This window comes from Schistocerca piceifrons, chromosome X, assembly GCF_021461385.2.
Source record: "Schistocerca piceifrons isolate TAMUIC-IGC-003096 chromosome X, iqSchPice1.1, whole genome shotgun sequence".
NCBI classification, from domain to species: domain Eukaryota; kingdom Metazoa; phylum Arthropoda; class Insecta; order Orthoptera; family Acrididae; genus Schistocerca; species Schistocerca piceifrons.
The window spans coordinates 84685508-84706219 of NC_060149.1; positions in this window are offsets into that span (position 1 = coordinate 84685508).

Consider the following 20712-nt stretch of genomic DNA (forward strand, 5'->3'; position numbering starts at 1 on the left):
TTAGAGAACGTAGTGATATATTCCAGGTATCTGCCAACTCTCACGCCAGAAAGATCAACAGCATATGCACGGTCGATAACTGACCAACTTCTGTAGAATGTAATGTTTTCGTCTCCTAGCCATATTTACGTAGTATTTTACTAAAATTGTAACTGTACATATGGTATAGTTCTTACAACGCCATTATATTGATCGCAAGTTCTTTATTTCTTTGATAGCAGAAACATTAAGTGCAACTGTACGCAAAACTTAGGGATGAAAGTAACTTTCACATGATATGGCTCTGATAAGTTACAAAGGTCGATGAAACGTGGGCCATACATAGAAAGAATTGCTACAGTGTCATAATGAATGTAACAAAGAAATACACAACGAGAATAGAAATTACACATTTATTCAAAGACACATCTCACTATATGAGCTACATAAGTCGAACATGATCCAGGTGTTATGCTGTGGGGAGGCATAATGCTGTTAAGTCCGTCTTGCGTTATCATAACACTGTAATCCTTCCCCCTGTGCGTCATTTCAGGAGTGCATTTGGTCCTGACTTCATTTTTATAGATGACAGTCTGCGATGACTTTGAACTGCACAGGTGGTGGAGGTACTGGCAGTTGGCAACCGTGCTGCACTACCACAAGAAATCATTACCAAACTTGTGGCCATCATGGGAGAACGTTGCAGAGCACGTACTGTAGTCCGTAGTTTTCACACACACTATCAAGAACCATGTCGCGCTGTTCTGATGTTCTGAGGACCATCATAAATTGCGATGACTTCAGGGTACTTGTTCTATTTGAACAAGAGTGTCACTTCTGTTCGTATCATTGCCTATTTCTTTCAGTTACCCTCTGTACTATACTGCAGCCGTTATTTCTATGTATGATCCAAGTTTCATCGAGCTATGTTACTTGGCGTTGACACATCATACAAAAGCTACTTTCGTACTTTAGTTTTGCACACTAGTGTACACGTACATGTGTTTTTGCGTTGGTATGGGTGAATATAATACTATACCTCGAACCTACTTTTGTAACCACGCCAAATTATCATGATCGTTTGGTCTGGAAGCTCTAACAGCAGCTGTGTTTACAGACAAGCTTAAGGAAATTCAAGCCCTCCTATTATGCGAAGCAGTAATCCCTTTGTTTCCCAAACATGTTACGACTAATTTAGAGACGTGAATGATAGTACCAACACATGATGGGAAAACTGTGTCAAAACATGACTGGAAATTATAAAAATCATTTGAAACTCCCTGCAAAATTAGAAATGTGTGCCTGACTGGGAGTGCTCGTCCAGTAATTTGTGTCGCTGCGCTTCTGTGAAGTTTGGAAGCTAAGAGAGAGGTAATGGTAAAAGTGTGGCTGTATAACGGAAATGTGGCAACACAATAAGAAATAACATTAAGGCTATGTTACGAAATGGTCATTAATTATGCTACAATTTTATGTATGGCACTTGATGTCCTAAACCTAATAGTCTGTAAATATCGACTGCGTAGTTGGAAGGTAGTGTTCAGAGTTCTGTACTGAGCTAAGTGCTGGCGCTGAACAGTAGTGTGGCATATCGTGTTTTGTTGCCTCTCGGCGGAAGGATTTGCAAGTTCACCAGTACGAGGTGGAAATGGACTTGTCTGCGGTTGACAGCGCTCCCTACGGCGTGCCCTACTACTGGAAGACGTCCGCGTCGCGACGGAAGAAAGTGCTACAGAACCGGGAAGAGTGTGTGAGCGCCATCTGGAGGCTGCGGCACAGAGCTAAGGGCGTCGGGGAAGTTGTGCCTGTGTGGTGGTGACCAGTCGCAGTGTTGTGTTTCTATTGATTGGTACACAACAGCATAATACGCCTATCTGAGTTCTCAGAATGATGCCAAATCATAACAACATTTAATGCAAGACAGCAGCACATAATTATACCGCTTTATATTATTATTATAGATTACTGTTATTACATTACACTGAGATGACAAAAGTGATGGGATAGCGATGTGCACATTGGCAGATGGCGTTAGTATCGCATACACAACGTATAAAAGGTTATTGCATTGACAGAGCTGTCATTTTTACTCAAGTGATTCATGTGGAACGGATTCCGACGTGACTATGGTCGCACGACGGGAATTAAAAGGCTTTGAATGCGGAACGGTAGTTGCAGCTAGATGCATGGGAAATTCCAGTACATAAATTGTCGGACAATTCGATACTCCGAGTACTTGAGTGTCAAAAGTATGCCGAGAATACCAAATTTCAGGCATTACCTTTCACCACGGACAACGCACTGACCGGTGGCCTTCACTTAACGATCGAGAGCAGCTGCATTTGCGTAGACTCGTAAGCGCTAACAGACAGGTGCGCGAAATAACCGCAGAAATCAGTGTGGAACGAACGACGAACGTATTCGTCAAGACAGTGCTGCGAAATTTGGCGTTAATAGGCTATAGCAGCAGACAACCAACGCGAATGCTTTTGCTAACAGTACGACATCGCCTGCAGCGCCTCTCCTGAGATCGTGATCATACCTGTTACCCGTACAAGGCTATAAAACCATGGGCTGGTCAGATGAGTCCCAATTTCAGTTGGTAAGATCTGATGCTAGGATTCGAGTATGGCGCAGATCCCATGAAGCCATAGGCCCAATTTGTCAACAAGGCGCTGTGAAAACCTTTGGGAGTTTCATTATGGCGTGGGCAGTGTTTACATGGAATGGACTGGGTCCTGCTTATGTTCGGCTTCTTGGAGATCATTTGCAGCCATTCACAGATTTCATGTTCCCAAACAACGATGAAATTTTTATGGATGAGAATGCGCCATGTCACCGGGCCACAATTGTTCGCAACTGGTTTGAGGATCATTCTCGACAGTTCGAGCGAATGATGTGGCCACCCAACAGCGAAAATTTATAGGACATAATCTAGAGGTCAATTCGTGCACAAAATCCTGCACTGCCAACACCTTTGCAATTATGGACGACTATAGAGGCAGCATGGCTTAATATTTCTGCAGGGGACTTATTGAGTCAATGCCACATCGAATTTCTGGGTGGGCAAAAGCAGGTCCGACACGATGCAAGGAGATATCCATTGAATTTTGTCACCCGAGGAATATTTCATTATTAAGGAACTGCTTTCTTAAACATACACTACTGCCCACTAAAATTTCTACACCACGAAGATGACGCGCTACAGACGCGAAATTTAACCGACAGGAAGAAGATGCTGTGATATGTAAATGATTAGATTTTCAGAGCATTCACACAAGGTTGGCGCCGGTGGCGACACCTACAACGTGCTGACATGAGGCCTCGTATCACTAGCAGTCGAGATGACAGGCATCATATCCGCATGGCTGCAACGGATCGTGCAGCCACGTCTCGATCCCTGAGTTAACAGATGGGGACGTTTGCAAGACAACATCCATCTGCACGAACAGTTTGACGACGTTTTCAGCAGCATGGACTATCAGCTCGGAGACCATGGCTGCGCTTACCCTTGACGCTGCAACACAGACAGGAGCTTCTGCTATGATGTACTCAACGACGAACCTGGGTGCACGAATGGCAAAACGTCATTTTTTCGGATGAATCCAGGTTCTGTTTACAGCATCATGATGGCCGCATCCGTGTTTGGCGACATCGCGGTGAACGCACATTGGAAGCGTTTATTCGTCATCGCCATACTGGCGTTATCACCCGGCGTGATGGTATGAAATGCCATTGGTTACACGTCTCGGTCACCTCTTGTTCGCATTGACGACACTTTGAACAGTGTACGTTACATTTCAGATGTGTTACGACACGTGGCTCTACCCTTCATTCGATCCCTGCGAAACCCTACATTTCAGCAGGATAATGCATGACCGCATGTTGTAGGTCCTGTACGGGCCTTTCTGGATACGTAAAATGTTTGACTGCTGCCCTGGCCAGCACATTCTCCAGATGTCTCACCAACTGAAAACATCTGGTCAATGGTGGCCGAGCAACTGGCTCGTCACAATACGCCAGTCACTACTCTTGATGAACTGTGGCATCGTGTTGAAGCTGCATGGGCAGCTGTACCTGTACACGCCATCCAAGTTCTGTTTGACGCAATACCCAGGCGTATCAAGGCCGTTATTATGGCCAGAGGTGGTTGTTCTGGGTACTGATTTCTCAGGATCTATGCACCCAAATTGCGTGAAAATGTAATCACATGTCAGTTCTAGTATAATATATTTGTCCAATGAATACCCGTTTATCATCTGCATTTCTTGTTGGTGTAGCAATTTTATTGGCCAGAAGTGTATATGAAACCATGTATAGTGATTGGTTTCCATCTCTTTGATTACATCACGTATCATAGGGATCATACTATTGAAGTCAATATGGGGTATCAAACTGACTCAAGATGGGCAATCAAATACAAGTGTAAATATATACGAGGGTTGTCCAGAAAGTAAGTTCCGGTCGGTCGCAAAATGGACACCACAAGGAAAACCCGATGAAACTTTGCACAGATGTGTTGGGTAGTGTCTCTAGTATGACCGTCGATCGCATCAAGACGCTCTTTTCAGTTGTGAGCGCACTGTGAGCGAGTAAGGGTGCCTAGAACAATGAGGTCTCCCGCCAAGAAGGAGGGCCCACTGAGAGGCTTCGCCTTAATGAATGCAGCCCACCTAACACAACTGCCACGCACTTCTATCTTCATGACAATTCTCAGCCGCACTCTGCATTGGCAGTGAAGACGTTCCTGCAACCTTTTCGATGGGAAGTGTTCGATCACTCACAACACAGCCCTAATTGGCTCATCCTGAGTATCATCTCTGTTCACATGAAATGCTGGATACAAAGATACCACTTGGGCGCATGGCTACGCACTATAGACCAGCGTAGAGAGTTGTCGGAAAGCACAGGCGGCTAACTTCTATGACGATGGTGTTGGAAGTTTGGTATAACGCTCCGAGAAATGTCTAAGTCGGAGCGGCGACTATGTAGAGAAGTATCTGGAAAGTGTAGCTAACTCTTGCAAATAAAGTGTTTCTGATTTTCACTGTGGTTTCCATTTAGCGACAGATCGGAACTTACTTTCTGGACAACCCTCGTATTCAAATTAATCTTGAATTAATATAACCATTTTAAAATATTAGTTACCTCATGAAAAATGGTCGTAGGAAACTTTTAACACCCAATACAAACCCTTATACACATAATGAAGTTCATGATGTACATCAACTTACAATGCCTGTACATAAAGTAAAGTACCCAGAAAACATTATGGGATTTCAGAGTAACTTCGTACACGTACACATCGTCGGCATGTATGTAAATGATTACACCTGCAATGACTTGTGACGTGTAGAACGTCCACCAGAGTGCATTGTTGTTGTGTTCATGTTTAGTGTTGTTAGCTGCCTAGATATGGTATATAAGGTGTGAGATGTTGAGTGCCTTCTGTGAAAGACAAAAGAAATTCATACACTGATACGAGACAGCGCTATCAGCACCTGCGAACCGGAGAGGCATTGAAAGGTGCCTTATTGTGGGCCTCCATTTGTCCAGCTGGTCGAATCGTGCAATATCCAGATTTGTGGGGCATTCAAATGGTACACAGGACATGAAATCTTGTCTGAGGCCTGCGATCATTTTTATATTAATAATTGGCAACCAACGCTGTACAATCGCAATAAAGTCATGACGTGTTCAATTGACTCTTTTATTAGAACATGTTATGCGTTTCGGGATTACACCCATCTTCAGACATCACAAACTTCAACTCCTTCCTAACCAACCAGGCGTACAGCCTTGACAACTCAAAGAAAATGTCCAATAACATATGACTGTAACTGTGACACAAGCGGCAGGCGTGAGACTGAGGAGAAGAGGGTGTTTAGACTTGTGAAGTATGGTGAACCTAGATTTTCAGTAGAACTGATTCAGACAGAAAGTTAAATGTTGCTGATCGCTCATAAGAAACAGATGTATGTCAGTCATCGCCGAATACTCCTAATTTTGTTTTGTTATGTTGACAACAGGTCAGCCATACTGGTCCATCCGGAAATGGAAACATAGGGGACATGACTCTGTTTATAAAATAAACGTTTAAAATGGTTCAAATGGCTCTGAGCACTATGGGACTTAACAGCTGCCGGCCGGTGTGGCCGAGCGGTTCTAGGCGCTTCAGTCTCGAACCGCGCGATCGCTACGGTCGCAGGTTCGAATCCTGGCTCGGGCATGGTTGTGTGTGATGTCCTTAGGTTAGTTAGGTTTAAGTAGTTCTAAGTTCTAGGGGACTGATGAGCTCAGAAGTTAAGTCCCATAGTGCTCAGAGCCATTTGAACCATTTGAACTTAACAGCTGAGGGTCATCAGTCCCCTAGAACTTAGAACTACTTAAACTTAACTAACCTAAGGACATCACACACATCCATGCCCGAGGCAGGATTCGAACTTGCGACCGTAGCGGTCGCGCGGTTCCAGACTGAAGCGCCTAGAACCACTCGGCCACTCCGTCCGGCTAAAATGAACGCCTACTATCTTAAATCTGTTTGGTAATCACAGCTTGCCATCTATCAACAAGAACTAGTAGTCCCCAAATTGTGAGCCTGGGGACATGCAACCATGGACTACGTCAACCAGTACTGAGAAAGATAAGTATTCACAAGTATTTTACAGATTTACATGTCCACAGTCGTGGTGTTCCCCACATTTATGTTGACATGTGCTAGGAAACGTATCATGCTAGTTCGCCAACGACAGAGTCGTCCTCATCTCTGCTGGTTGGCTTTAATATGGTCATGATATAAAGATGCTGCGGAGCTCCAGTCGCCAGCTGTATATGCCCTAGATTGCTGTCGACTAGCTCTCCAGGTCACTCGCTATCAATGGACTCCTCGCATTGCACCGAAACTGACATTTCTTGAGTAGAATCGGACTCTTGTAAGAGCGGAAAGTCGACTATGTTAAGAAACTCGCACATGTTACGGGCGACATCTACATTTATGTTTTGCAAACCACTGTGAAGAGCATGGGAGAAGGTACTTCCCATTGTATCTAGTATTAGGGTTTCTCCAAGTTCCATTCATGTACCGAACGCAGGAAGAACGATTTCTTAAATACCTCTTTAAGCGAGTCTAAATGTGTCTTCAGTGTCCCTGAGGGAGCGACACGTACGGAGTTGTAGTATATTCCTAGATTCCTCATTTAATACTGGCTCTTGAAATTCTGTAAGTAGACTTTCCCGGGATAGTTGCGTCTCTCTTCAAGTGTCAGCTACTTCACGTTTCTGAGCACGTCCGTGAGACTCTCGCACAGGTCAAATAAACCTGTGACATTTCTTATTATCCTTCTTTGTATATGTTAAATAAGCCCTGTTATTTCTATTTGGTATTGGCCTCCCACGCGTAAGCAGGATTGTAGGATGGGTCACACGACTGTTTTTTTAAGCTATCTCATTTGTAAAGTGATAGGATTTTGGATTTGCCCTCCACGGCCCACATGTCTCAAGGATTTTTGTATTCGTGTTTATAAATGGCATTTGGCACACATTTTCCATTCTACATTGAGTACGTCTACATCGCAAGTGACAGTTGGGGGGGGGGGGGTACATACCATACCACTGCTGTATACTCTCTTCCTATTCCATTCATAAATGGTACTGTGTACCGTTCTGAACGAGCCCAAATTTCTCTCATTCTGGCGTCGTAGTCAATACGGGAGATTTCTGTTGGAGGAAGCAGCATCTTTATTGACCCATGTTGGAGAGCGGTCTCTCGAATTTTGTGAAGAAGACTCTCCACGACGCACAACATCTTCTCGAACCGTCTCCTATTGCAGTTCGTTGAACATTTCTGTAACATTTGCTGCGATTAAACAGACCCATCATGAATCGTGTATCTCTTCCTTGGAACTTTCAGAATTGTTCGAACAAATATTTTGTAAGCGACGTCTTTTGTGTGTGAATTACACTACCTTAGGAATATTCCAGTAAATCAGAGTCAGGCTTCTCCACGGTTTAATTTATGTTGCCACTTCGCACATATACACCATTATAATTTATGGTTGTGGCTGACTCCAGTGATTGATCGCCGACCGCACAGTAAAACGCTATCGGACATTTTCGTCTATTTAGGTACATTACATTACATTTATGTTTTGAGTGAGCTGTCAACATTTTCCCCAGACACTGATCGTCCGCAAGTCTCTCTGCATTTCGTTACAACTATCTAACGATGTCTACGATCAGACTACTATAGTAGACTACTAAAGATATTATCCGTCATTTATGTATCCAACCTACACCGGCCGTATCGTACTACGCCGAGGTACGCTAGATGTTACCTTTGCTTCTGACGATATCCATTAAGAATAACACCTTGAGTTTTATTCGCAAGGTAGTCTTCAATCCAATCGCATATATGTATATGAATATTATATCAGACAGAATAAGATGGACTCGCAAAATACTTACTATTGGTACTATTTTCGATAGGAATGTATTCTTGGAAGGTTACTGTAATGAAGTTCAGAAAGATCTAAACAAAATGCCCACCTGTTGTAGTGAGTAGCATTTCATCCAAAAAGTAATAAATACAGAAAATTGACATAAACAGAAAAAATAATACAGCAGTGTTTATCTATCGCATTTGATTTAAGCCTCTGGGTCTTTTCATCTCTTCTGAAGATGCGAGGGTAACATTGGGAAGCTATGTTGATAGGAACGAACATATACAATCAGTTCTAGTGGAAATTAAATAAGGTATCCAGCTTTTTAGGAGAAAATGAGATGTGTAACACATCGGTAAACGATGCCGGTTAATGACACATCTGCAACTTTGCTCTTCAAAACTCGTTTACTACTTTTTGCTCTCTCGAAAGGTACTCGAAAGAAGAGATCGAAGAGAATTCAGCGGCATACTGCTAGGACAGAAACCGACGGATTTATTCAGTGCTAGAGTATTATGCGAATGCTCGACGAACTTAAAAATACAAACCGTCGCAGAGGAGATGACAAACCGTTGTTGCACGATAACTTTCAAGTTAGTCAGAGATGATGTTCAAATTATGCGTACTCTTACTGGTGGGTATTTGTGTTTAAGTCCAAAACGTACTTCCTACAGCTTCTGTAACGAGCAGTACCAGTAGAAAATTATTACTTCTTCTCAGTGAAACTACTAGGGACAGTGGTTTCTTCTCGGACATTAAATATGCGAAATGCTTTTCTTGTAAATTCTCTTGATTTACCACTGAATTCAACCTCGAGCACAGATATGAGAAAAGCTCAGACTCTCAAAATATTCTGGATATTCAAAACAGACTCGCATTGCCAACGGCGACTTTGACAAGGCGAGCAACACATCGAGTTTCCAAACACTTATTGTTCCGAAGTAATTGCTTTCCTGTAAACAGAACGTGTTTACTAAACAACTCGCGTAGCCAGAACCAGGGGCTTGTGTAAGAGACCTACTACTGTATAAAATTGTTCTCCGCCCACTACTCCCTCTCTCTTCTCGAAACTGGTGTAAACAGAACGCTGACTTCCGCTAGTTGAAATTATTTTTGTCTGCCGTTTAAGGTTTCTGATTTTACATGATACAATGTCTCATTATGTTGTAATAATTAAATAATTCTCTGTCAGTTACCTTAAGTTGTTTTACAGTTTTGTCTGTGGAGTGCTATCCCAACGCTGGCTTTCTGCGGAACCACCGAGGGCGTCCTTCGTTAAAGGACGCTATTTCCAATCCACTTACATTATTACTAAGAATATATCGTTCAAAAATGGTTCAAATGGCTCTGAGCACTAGGGGACTCAACTGCTGAGGTCATAAGTCCCCTAGAACTTAGAACTACTTAAACCTAACTAACCTAAGGACATCACACACATCCATGCCCGAGGCAGGATTCGAACCTGCGACCGTAGCGGTCACGCGGTTCCGGACTGAAGCGCCTAGAACCGCACGGCCACACCGGCCGGCAAGAATATATTGTCGTGTAATAGGAAGCATTTAGTCAAGGAAAGACAGCAGAGAAAAATTTACTACATGTCAAATCACGTAATTGAATAGTGGTGACTAGAGTGGTGCTGTATCAAAATTACGGGTCGGTAGTTTTGCTACGTAACGTCGTAAATCGTAAATAGGATTACCGGTAGTATTGGTGGCACTGTTAGCGAAAGAAACATCCTTAGTCATACTCTGTCATGTTCCGTAGATCATTTTCACGATAATTTTATCTATATGATGCGGAACAAGTCAGATATATATACACACATGAATAGCGCTAATATTAATTTTACTGAAATTTTTAGTTCTACAAATGCAACTACATTTAGAGGTACTTTTTTTTTACCAATTCTGAAACAGAAACTCGTCCATGGAATAGAAGGAGTTGTCCAAAAGGAATTATTTTAAGCTAGATTTAAAACTTGATCTGCTACCTGCCAGACACTATGTTGTTGGGCAAATGATCAAAGATATTTGTTGCTGAATAATGTACTCCTTTTTGAGCACCTGACAGCTTCAATAACGGATAGGAAAGGCCATTTTTCCCTCTAGTGTTGTACGTATGAACATCACCGCTCTTCGCGAATTGAGATGGATTATTTGTAACTAATTTCATTAGCGAATATATGTACTCTGATGGTGCAATTAAAATACCTAACTCCTTGAAAAGGTGCCTACGTGACGTCCTTGGGTGAACACCACTAATTATTCTCACTACTCTCTTTTGTGCAATCAGTACTTTGTCTAAAAGGTGAGTTACCCAGAAAACTATTCCATAAGACATTATTGAGTGGGAATACGCAAAGTACGTTAGGAGGCAGATCTGTTTGTTACCAAGACTAGCGATTATACGAAGAGCGAAAGAAGCTGCAGTTCAAGTTGTCATCAAACACCCAAAAATTTGGAGAAATCTACCCTGCTAACTGAGCCCTGTTCATATGCTACATCAATTGTCGGTATGACTCTATTCGGCGTACAGAATTGGATATAGTGAATTTTCAAAATTAAGGGAGAGTCCATTTTCTGAGAACCACTTAATAATTTTTTGAAAGACATCCTTAACAATATCTTCAGCTGCTTTTTCTGGAATAGGATTTATTATAACACTCGTGTAATGTGCAAAAAGTACTAATTCTGCTTGCTGAGCGTTAAATGAGAGGTCATTCACATGAATAAGGAACAGCAGAGGACCTAAAATTGAACCCTGTGGGACTCCCTTTGTGCTAACTCCCCATTCACTAGAATTTACCACCCTCCCAACATTATTTGTGCTATTCAGCACAACTTTTTGCTTTCCGTTCATTAAGTATGATCCACACCAGCTGTGTGTATAGCCTTCAATTCCATAAAACCTGAGTTTTTCCAAGAGTTTGACATGATCCACACAGTCAAATGCCTTGGAGAGATCACAAAAAATACCAACTGGCCATAATTTGTCATTTAGGGCCTTTACTATTTGATGGGTAAATGTGTAGATAGCATTCTCAGTCGAGTAACCCTTCCGGAATCCGAACTGTGACACGCTGAGTAAATTATTTTCACTTAAATGTGAGACTACTCTTGAATACATAACTTTTTCGAATATCTTAGAAAATGAAGTTCGCAATGAGATTGGTCTATAATTATTTAAGTCACTCTTGTCCCCTTCCTTATGAAGAGGTTTGACAATTGCGTATTTCAATCTGTCTGGAAAAATTCCCTGTGCCAGAGATGCATTACATATAACGCTAAGGACTCCACTTATTAAATTAGAACACCACTTCAAAATTCTGTTAGAGACTCCACCAACACCACATGAGCTCTTGTTTTTCAGTATATTTACGAGGGCTATCCACAAACTACATTACGTTTTGGAATTAAAAATAAATAAAGTATTGCAAATTTTTTTTATTATATACAGATGAAAGCCACACTTAAATACTACTTTTCTACATAGTTGCCATTTAAATTAAGGCACTTATCGTAGCGATGGACGAGCTTTGAAATTCCTTCGTCGTAAAATTCCGCCGCCTGCGCCTTCAACCACGTGGTTACCTCTTCTTGAAGCTTTGCGTCGTCATCAAAACGCTGCATAGCCAACCACTTCTTCATTGCTGGGAATAAGTGGAAGTCGCTCGGTGCCAGATCGGGACTGTACGGCGGATGAGGAAACAACTCCCACTTAAAAGATTCGAGAACCTCACGAGTGGCATTTGCCGTGTGGGCCCTGGCGTTGTTGTGAATCAGCAAGATCTTTGAGCCCAACTTTCCCCTGTGCTTGTTTTGTATCGCTCTTCTGAGGTTGTGCAGAGTTTGGCAATACCTTTGAGAGTTTATTGTAGTGCCTCTTTACAGGAAATCCACAAAAATCACACCTTTTCTGTCCCAAAAGACAGTCATCACGTGGTTGAAGGCGCAGGCGGCCGAATTTTACGACGAAGGAATTTCCAAGCTCGTCCATCGCTACGATAAGTGCCTTAATTTAAATGGCAACTATGTAGAAAAGTAGTATTTAAGTGTGGCTTTCATCTGTATATAATTTAAAAAATTTCCAATACTTTATTTATTTTTAATTCCAAAACGTATTGTACTTTGTGGATAGCCCTCGTATAATTCCCTTAATTTCAGTGGGGGATGTTGGTGCTAATGCTAAAGGGCTAAAGTCGTGGGGAATGACATTTTAACATTTTTTTTGCTTCTTTAACAGAAACCTTTAACCCTAATTTTTGCTGCTACATTCAGAAACTGATTGTTAAAAATACTTGCAACTTGTGAATTATCACTCACAACATCATCATTTTCCTTTATTGCTATGGTATGCGGTGCATTGTCAGACTACCCCATCTCCCATTTGACAATATTCCATGTAGTTTTAATCTTATTATCCGCATTATTAATTTCTGTCAGAATACATAAAGCTTCTCGACTACTTGATGACTTTCCTTAAAATATTGCAGTATCTTTTGTAGTAAGCAAGTAACGTCGGATCCTGACTTATGCAGCCGGCCGAAGTGGCCGTGCGGTTAAAGGCGCTGCAGTCTGGAACCGCAAGACCGCTACGGTCGCAGGTTCGAATCCTGCCTCGGGCATGGATGTTTGTGATGTCTTTAGGTTAGTTAGGTTTAACTAGTTCTAAGTTCTAGGGGACTAATGACCTCAGCAGTTGAGTCCCATAGTGCTCAGAGCCATTTGAACCATTTTTGAACCTGACTTATGCAGGCCTGTCCATATATTTCCCTTTTCCTCTTACACGATATCTTAATTCCCTTAGTAATCCATGGCTTACTTGACTTTGTAATGGCTTTTGTGGATAGCGTTTCAGGAAAGAATCTCTCAAATATTGAGACACATTTACGGTGGGACAAACCGAATTTGGAATCAACATGATTTTCTGTGTACCCTTCATCCCATCCTACTTCTTCTAGGCTGCACTTAAAGCTCTGTATCCTGTTAGCATTAATAAGCCTCCCTGCCTTGTATGCACCTGCCTGAATCCTGTAAGGTGCTATATGTGTTACTTCCATTAACTGTTCATCATGATCAGATAGCCCATTAACAACTGGGTACACATTAATTGTTTCTGCCTGAGCACTGACTATGAAAATGTTATCGATAAGTGACCTACTATACTGCTGCACACGAGTTGGAAAATTTACAACAGATACTAGATTGAAACAACCAAACAAAGGTTCTAGCTCGTTTTTCCTATCCGTATCTTTTTAGAAATCTACATTAAAATCATCACAAACCACTAACTGCTTCTTATTGTCTGACAGGTAGCTCAATAATGGCTCAAGATTTATCATGAATAGCTTAAATTTACCTTGAGGTGATCTGCACATTGTTACAATTACTATAGAAGTATATTGCAGTAGCGCCTCACAAGCACATGTTTCAAGGATCTGATCTACACAAAAACTATTTGTTTCAATATTTTTGACTTTGTGTCCAGTTGTTATATAAGTAGCAACTCCTCCTTTTTCCATGTTCACTCTACATGAATAAGATGCTAATCTGTAATCCCTTATATTTGACTTTTCCATCCCTGCGATTACATGGTGTTCAGAGAGACACAAAATATCTATACCTTCAGAATTTACCCCATTTTCTAGGCATACAAGAAGCTCATCTATCTTATTTTTCAGTCCTGTAATGTTCTGATGAAACACAAATTTTATTTCTTTAGACACTGCTACAGACATTATGGCACTGTTGTGTTTTAATCTCTTTCAATACTCTCTGTCTGTAACCTGACTCTAACCTAAAAAATGTGTCCCTCTGACTCCAGTAATCACAGGTATGAATGTGTAAGAGAGAAACTGTGGGCCGATTACTTCTCTCTCTCTCTCTCTCTCTCTCTCTCTCTCTCTCTCTCTCTCTTTTCTTCACTTAATTAGAGCTGCACATCATTCGGTGTTAGTCCCCATTGTGTATTTTATAGCCTTACAAAATGTAAACGACGTTTTATAAGTAAGAAAAACTAGTTCATCGACTAAATTCTAACCTTCTATGTAACCCATGCAATTACTTTTGATGCAAGTAACGTTTACATGCACAAGCACACATAGTGATTGTTATTCTGTACTTAATAGAACCTCTATTTATTTACACGTCAAGTCCCGCAGGACCAAACTGAGGAGCAAATCTCCAAGGTCAAGGAACGTGTCAGTACATGAAATTAAAACGTGAAAGTGATAACAGTGGACAGTAAGTTGAAAATGTGGGTCTCACGGGGAGCGTGCCAGCGATAAGCCCCTGCAGTCGCAGTATCCTCCGTGTCCTCGGTGGCTCAGACGGATTGAGCGTCTGGCATGTAAGCAAGAGATCCTGGGTTCGAATCCCTGTCGGGGCACACATCTTCAACTGTCCCCGTTGATGTTTACAAAGCCTGTAAGCAGCTAAAGGTGTGGATTTCATTGAAATTTCATTCTTGGAGAGCTGCAAATTCACCAATGGTGTCTGTTCTTTCGGACATGTCTGAAAGAACAGATACCATCATCATATTGGATCAGGTTACTTTTTCAAGGAACTCCTTGACAGAGTAGAAGGAGCGACCCATGAGGAAACTCTTCAGTTTTGATTTGAAAGCGCTAAGATTTTTGAACTCGATTGGTAGCTTATTGAAAATACTGTAGATGCAGCAGCATACTGCACACCTTTCTGCACGAGAGTTAAGATAGCATGATCCAAATGCAGGTTGATTTGTGCCAGGTATTAACTGAGTGAAAGCTGTTTATTATTGGGAATCAGTTAATATTGTTAACAAGAAATCACAGTAAGGAATATATATATTGAGAGGTCAGTGTCAAAATACCCAGACTCGTGAACAGGGGTCGACAAGAGGTTCGTAAACTTACACCACTTATTGCCATAACCGCCCGTTTCTGAGCCAAGAATGTCCTTTTAGAATGGGAAGAGTTACCCCAAAATGTAATACCATATGACATAAGCGAATGAAAATAAGCAAAGTAGACTAATTTTCGTGTCGAGTCATCACTCATTTCAGATACCGTTCGAACACTGAAAATGGCAGCATTTAGGCTTGGAACAAGATCCTAAACGTGGGCGTTCCAATACAGTTTACCATCTATCTGAAGATCCAGAAATCTGAACTGTTCAGCTTCACTAATCATATACCCATTCAGTGAAAATAAAACGTCAGGTTTTGTTGAATTGTTTGTTAGAAACTGTAAAAACCGAGTCTTACTGTGACTTAGCGCTAGTTTATTTTCTACAAACTCTGAACTTAGGTGATGACCTGCATTATTTGAAACAGAGCCAACGTTGCACACAACATCCTTTACTTCCAAGCTGGTGTCATCAGCATACAGAAGTATTTTAGACTTACTCATAATACTAGAGGGCATATCATTTATATACATAAGGAACAGTAGTGGTACCAACACTGATCAAATGGTTCAAATGGCTCTGAGCACTATGGGACTCAACTGCTGTGGTCATAAGTGCCCTAGAACTTAGAACTACTTAAACCTAACTAACCTAAGGCCATCACACACATCTATGCCCGAGGCAGGATTCGAACCTGCGACCGTAGCGGTCGTGCGGTTCCAGACTGTAGCGCCTTTAACCGCTCGGCCACTCCGGCCAGCCCAACACTGATCCCTGGGGCACTCCCCACTTGACAGTACCCCACCCAGGCTCTACATCACAGCCATTCTCAACATTGTGAATAATGACCTTTTGCTGTCTGTTGCTAAAGTAAGAGGTGAACCAATTATGAGCTACTCCCCATATTCCGTAATGGTCCAAATTCTGGAGCAATATTTTCTGACCAAGACAATCGAATGCCTTAGTTAAATCAAAAAATATGCCTAGCTTTCGAAACCTTTTGTTTAACCCATCCAGTACCTCACAGAGAAAAGAGAACATAGCATTTTCAGTTGTTAAACGTCTTCTAAAGCCGAACTGTGCATTTGATAGCAAATCGTGTGATATAAAATGTTCAATTATCCTTACATACACAGCATTTTCAGTAACTTTAGCAAACACTGATGGCATTGAAATAGATCTAAAATTGTCTACATTATCTCTTTATCCGTTTGTATAAAGCGGCTTTGCTACTGAGTACTTTAATCGTTCAGGAAACTAACCATTCCTAAAGAAAAATTACAAATATAACTAAATACAGGGCTAACATTTGCAGCACAGTACTTTAATATTCTGCTAGGCACTCCATCATATCCATAAGAGTCCTTAGTCTTCAGTGATTTAATTGTTGACTCAATCTCCCCCTTGTCTGTGTCTCTGAGGAGCATTTCAGACATCAATCTCGGAAAGGCATTTGCCAAGAAAGTTATATGATTCCCTGTAGAAACTAAAATTTTATTTAATTAATCAGCAATGCTCACAAAATGATTGTTAAATACTGTACATCTATATGATTTATCAGTAACAGAAATATTTTCACTACGAACTGACTTTATGTTGTCGACCTTGTGGTGCTGACCAGACACTTCCTTCACAACTGACCATATGGTTTTAATTTTATCCTGTGAATTAGCTGTTCTATTTGCATGCCACATACTCTTTGTCTTCCTAACAACATTTTTAAGCGCCTTAAAGACAAGTGTTTCCTGTTATTACTGATAAATGTGAAAGTTGTTTATGGATAAGGGAAACATGTTTTACACAAGTACGGCGAAGTATTGAAGCGATGTTCGATATATTTTTGCTTTGTAATTTTCTTTATTTTACGTTTTTGTTGAGGAAATTTCGTTTTCTTGCTGTTAGTGATAAATCTTTATTATTTTATTTATCTTTACTACAACATCCCTTTTCTTCACGTTACAAATCAACAATTTTCCAATAAAACCCGAAAATTGAAAATTTCAATTTTCCTATAAATACTGTTTATTCTTAAGTAACAGACATGAGGGTAACTATGCAGAGCAAAAATGTTCCGTAGGTCACTTGGCTCTTTATATATACTCACTCAGTTTCTAGGCGGTTCATCGCTTACAGTTTTTAGTGGGATCTCGGAAGACCTGATCGCATGTGTAAAGAAAGAAATCGTTATAAGGTAACGCCTAATAGATATGCAACACACCTAACGTACAAGCAACGTGGGTACGACCTTAACTGACCAAAGCTACCAGGAAAACTACCGCAGTCTACGCTGACTAGCGGCAGCTTTACAACTCTAGTTGTTACCATTAAATAATTTTTCTCAGGGTTTGCTAAAGTTGTTTTACAGAGTTTTATCTGTGGTTTGCTGTCCCAACACTTGACTTCCTGAGGAACAGTCGAATGCGCCCTTCGTTAAAGGACGCTGTTTCCTGTCCATTTAAATTTTTACTAAGAATGTAATTGTCGTGTAATGAGAAAGATGCAACCAAGGAAATATAAAATAGAAAATTTCACAGCTAATCAAATCGCGTTACTGAAGAGCGGTGACAGAAATTCGAGAGTGCCTCTCAATTTAGCGTGCATTAGTAATATTTCCTGTAGGAATCAGTGCGATACGATACAGTTCAGTAAAGAATTAGTTTCATATATTTCGCTGAAGCATTCTCATTTATGTGTAAAATATGTTTCACGATTGTCGCTTTTTAACTAAGACATATATTTGTCTGTTGTTGTAGTCTTCAGTGCGAAGATCTGTTTGATGCAGTTCAAATGGCTCTGAGCGCTATGGGACTTAACATCGAAGGTCATCAGTCCCCTAGAACTTAGAACTTCTTAAACCTAACTAACCTAAGGACATCACAAACATCCATGCCCGAGGCAGGATTCCAACCTGCGACCGTAGCGGTAGCGCGGTTCCAGACTGAAGCGCCTAGAACCGCTCGACCATACTGGCCGGCTGTTTGATGCAGTTCTCCGTGATAATATATTTAGCGCAAGTCTCTTCATCTCTGTATAACTACTGTCAAGCAACGGCCTCCCTCTGCTCTTTTTACCCTGCATATAATTCCCTCCATTATTGAGGTAATTATTCCTCGATGCCTCAGGATGTGTCCTATCAGTGTAGCCCTTCCTTTTCCTGGAATTCAAAGTTTCCGATTTTCTCTTGTTGCCTGCAGAAGTGAATTTCTACATTGACGTTATAAATGTGTGATAAGTCGTCACAAAGAGGTATGTGTGTTTTGTGAACGTTTCGATTAGACTTACGTATGCAGTGTTATCAGATCTAAGGCCTTTTGTCGATAATGTACCAACACGTTTCGTTTTCAGTGCCCCTTCTCCTTTTTACTCTTGTTAGTCCTGTTATGGACTGTAAGCGAGCAAAGCCTGAACTTGGTATGATAATTCTTACAATTGTTACTGTTTATCGCCCTAACCATTTATTCAGCTTCATCCTTTTTATTTTCAGATGCTTTATTCTTTTTCTGAGAAATACTATTCCAGGTAGCTGACACTTTTTCCCAATTTCTCGAGTTTGATACAACTACTACATCATATGTTTGTTGCACTGCGAAAAATACATGATTTAATTACTTATAAGGAAGATGAAACTTAAAAACCTTTTAGAATTTTTTCCTGTAGGGCTTTATGTAGACGACATATAATTACCGCAAAGAAAGTTTATGTTTTACTAGTAAATTTTCGCCGGTGCCGTCTTCCTTTTGTAATGCTCTCTGTTTCCACGGAATTAGAATACCAAGGAACATTTGTAACATGCGAGTGCATAGCACTCTTTGTCTCGGGTGTCTTGCCCGCTTCGTAAAAGGCACGCACTCGCTCATTGCAATGTCTGTCGGAACGCAGACGACTGCCGCGCCTGGCATAACACAATTTCTTTGCTCTAATTATACCCGTTGTTTTGTGTTGTGCTGAGGGTACCAACAAGCGAACCCAAGGAAAACGGATGGAATTTGCATTAAACGCTCAGTTTATTTGTAATGCTTTTTCGGGGCCGTGTTTATGCTGGGGTGTGGACAGAGACCACATTTCCAGGAAGCTCGTGTTTACTCACAAAATAACGCATGCTGGGTCTTCTTCGCTGGACGAAGGTGCGGGAAGAGACGAGAAGGGGAGGGGCGGCCAGGTGCAGCAAGAAACGTTAAGCCTAAACAAAACCTCGCGGCGCGGCGCAGCCCGCAAATTAAATATTTGTCCCTCAATGAAACAGTCCACCTAAACAGTCTGACATGATAATGTTGGTTTTTCCCGAAGCCTATTGTTCTTGAATGCTCGCTTTGTTGATTCAGCTTGAAACTCCATCTTGAATATGAAATGCAAAGGGGGTTGCGGGGGCGGCGGGCTGGCGCTAAAGAGCTCACTTGACGAGAAACATTACTGTAATATAGCGAGGCCGGCACGGCTGCAGGCACCGGAAATAGCTCACTTCTTGATTTTCTTGCGGGCCCGCCGGAGATCAGTATTGTGTTGCAGCCGCTGCGCCGCAGCCAGAATTAAGGTAAACGGCATTTATTCTGCAAGCTCCTCGTCCGGCCCGCTGCGCAAATATGCGCTCCTGCCTCCGCTTAATTTTCCTCCGTGCACGATGCTTCTCTACGCATTATCTGTTTAACACGTCCCAAGAAATAGCTGACCGAGAATCGAAATTATTTGTTAACGTCTCTCCCTTCGCACGCGTGGAAAATAATTGTGCACCGTAAGGGATGTAGTGATTTCTACGATATTGCGGTTATTCGACACGAAGGAATTGATTTAGGTTATGTAAGTTCTCATGAAAATTGAAGAAAATGAGAATGGTGCAGGAGTATTACTGATACAGATACAAATGGTACATAAAATCATGGAATAGTGTTTATTATGGAAAGTATTTTTTTTATGTTACACAGAAATCTTTACATTCAACTAAAACTTAAAGTTTTTTGTGTTATATGGAATTCGTCACATTTAGCAATAGATAAAAAATAAAATGAAATTTACTATAGTCATCTAATATTTGCATAACTGAGACGTAACTTAACATAAGGGAAAAAAATTGTTTTCGGTTATTTACAACTAAGCTGATTTTCTGTGCACGATAACCTCTGTTCCTGGCTGACCATCATATACTTTTGCATACGTAATTATATATACACCGCTCAGTAGCAATGGTTCTAGGAAGGCTAGTCGGAAAGCAAGTTCCAATCTGTCGCGAAATGGAAACCACTGCGAAAATTCGATTACGTTTTGCACAGATGTGTTGGGTAGTGTCTGTAGTATGCCTAGAAAGTAATGTCTCCCTCCAAGCATGAGGTCCTGGTTAGAGATTTCGCCTGATGTCGTGCAGCCCACAGAACATAACTCTCATTCATATCGTTCGTAATGACAATTCTCAGCCGCGT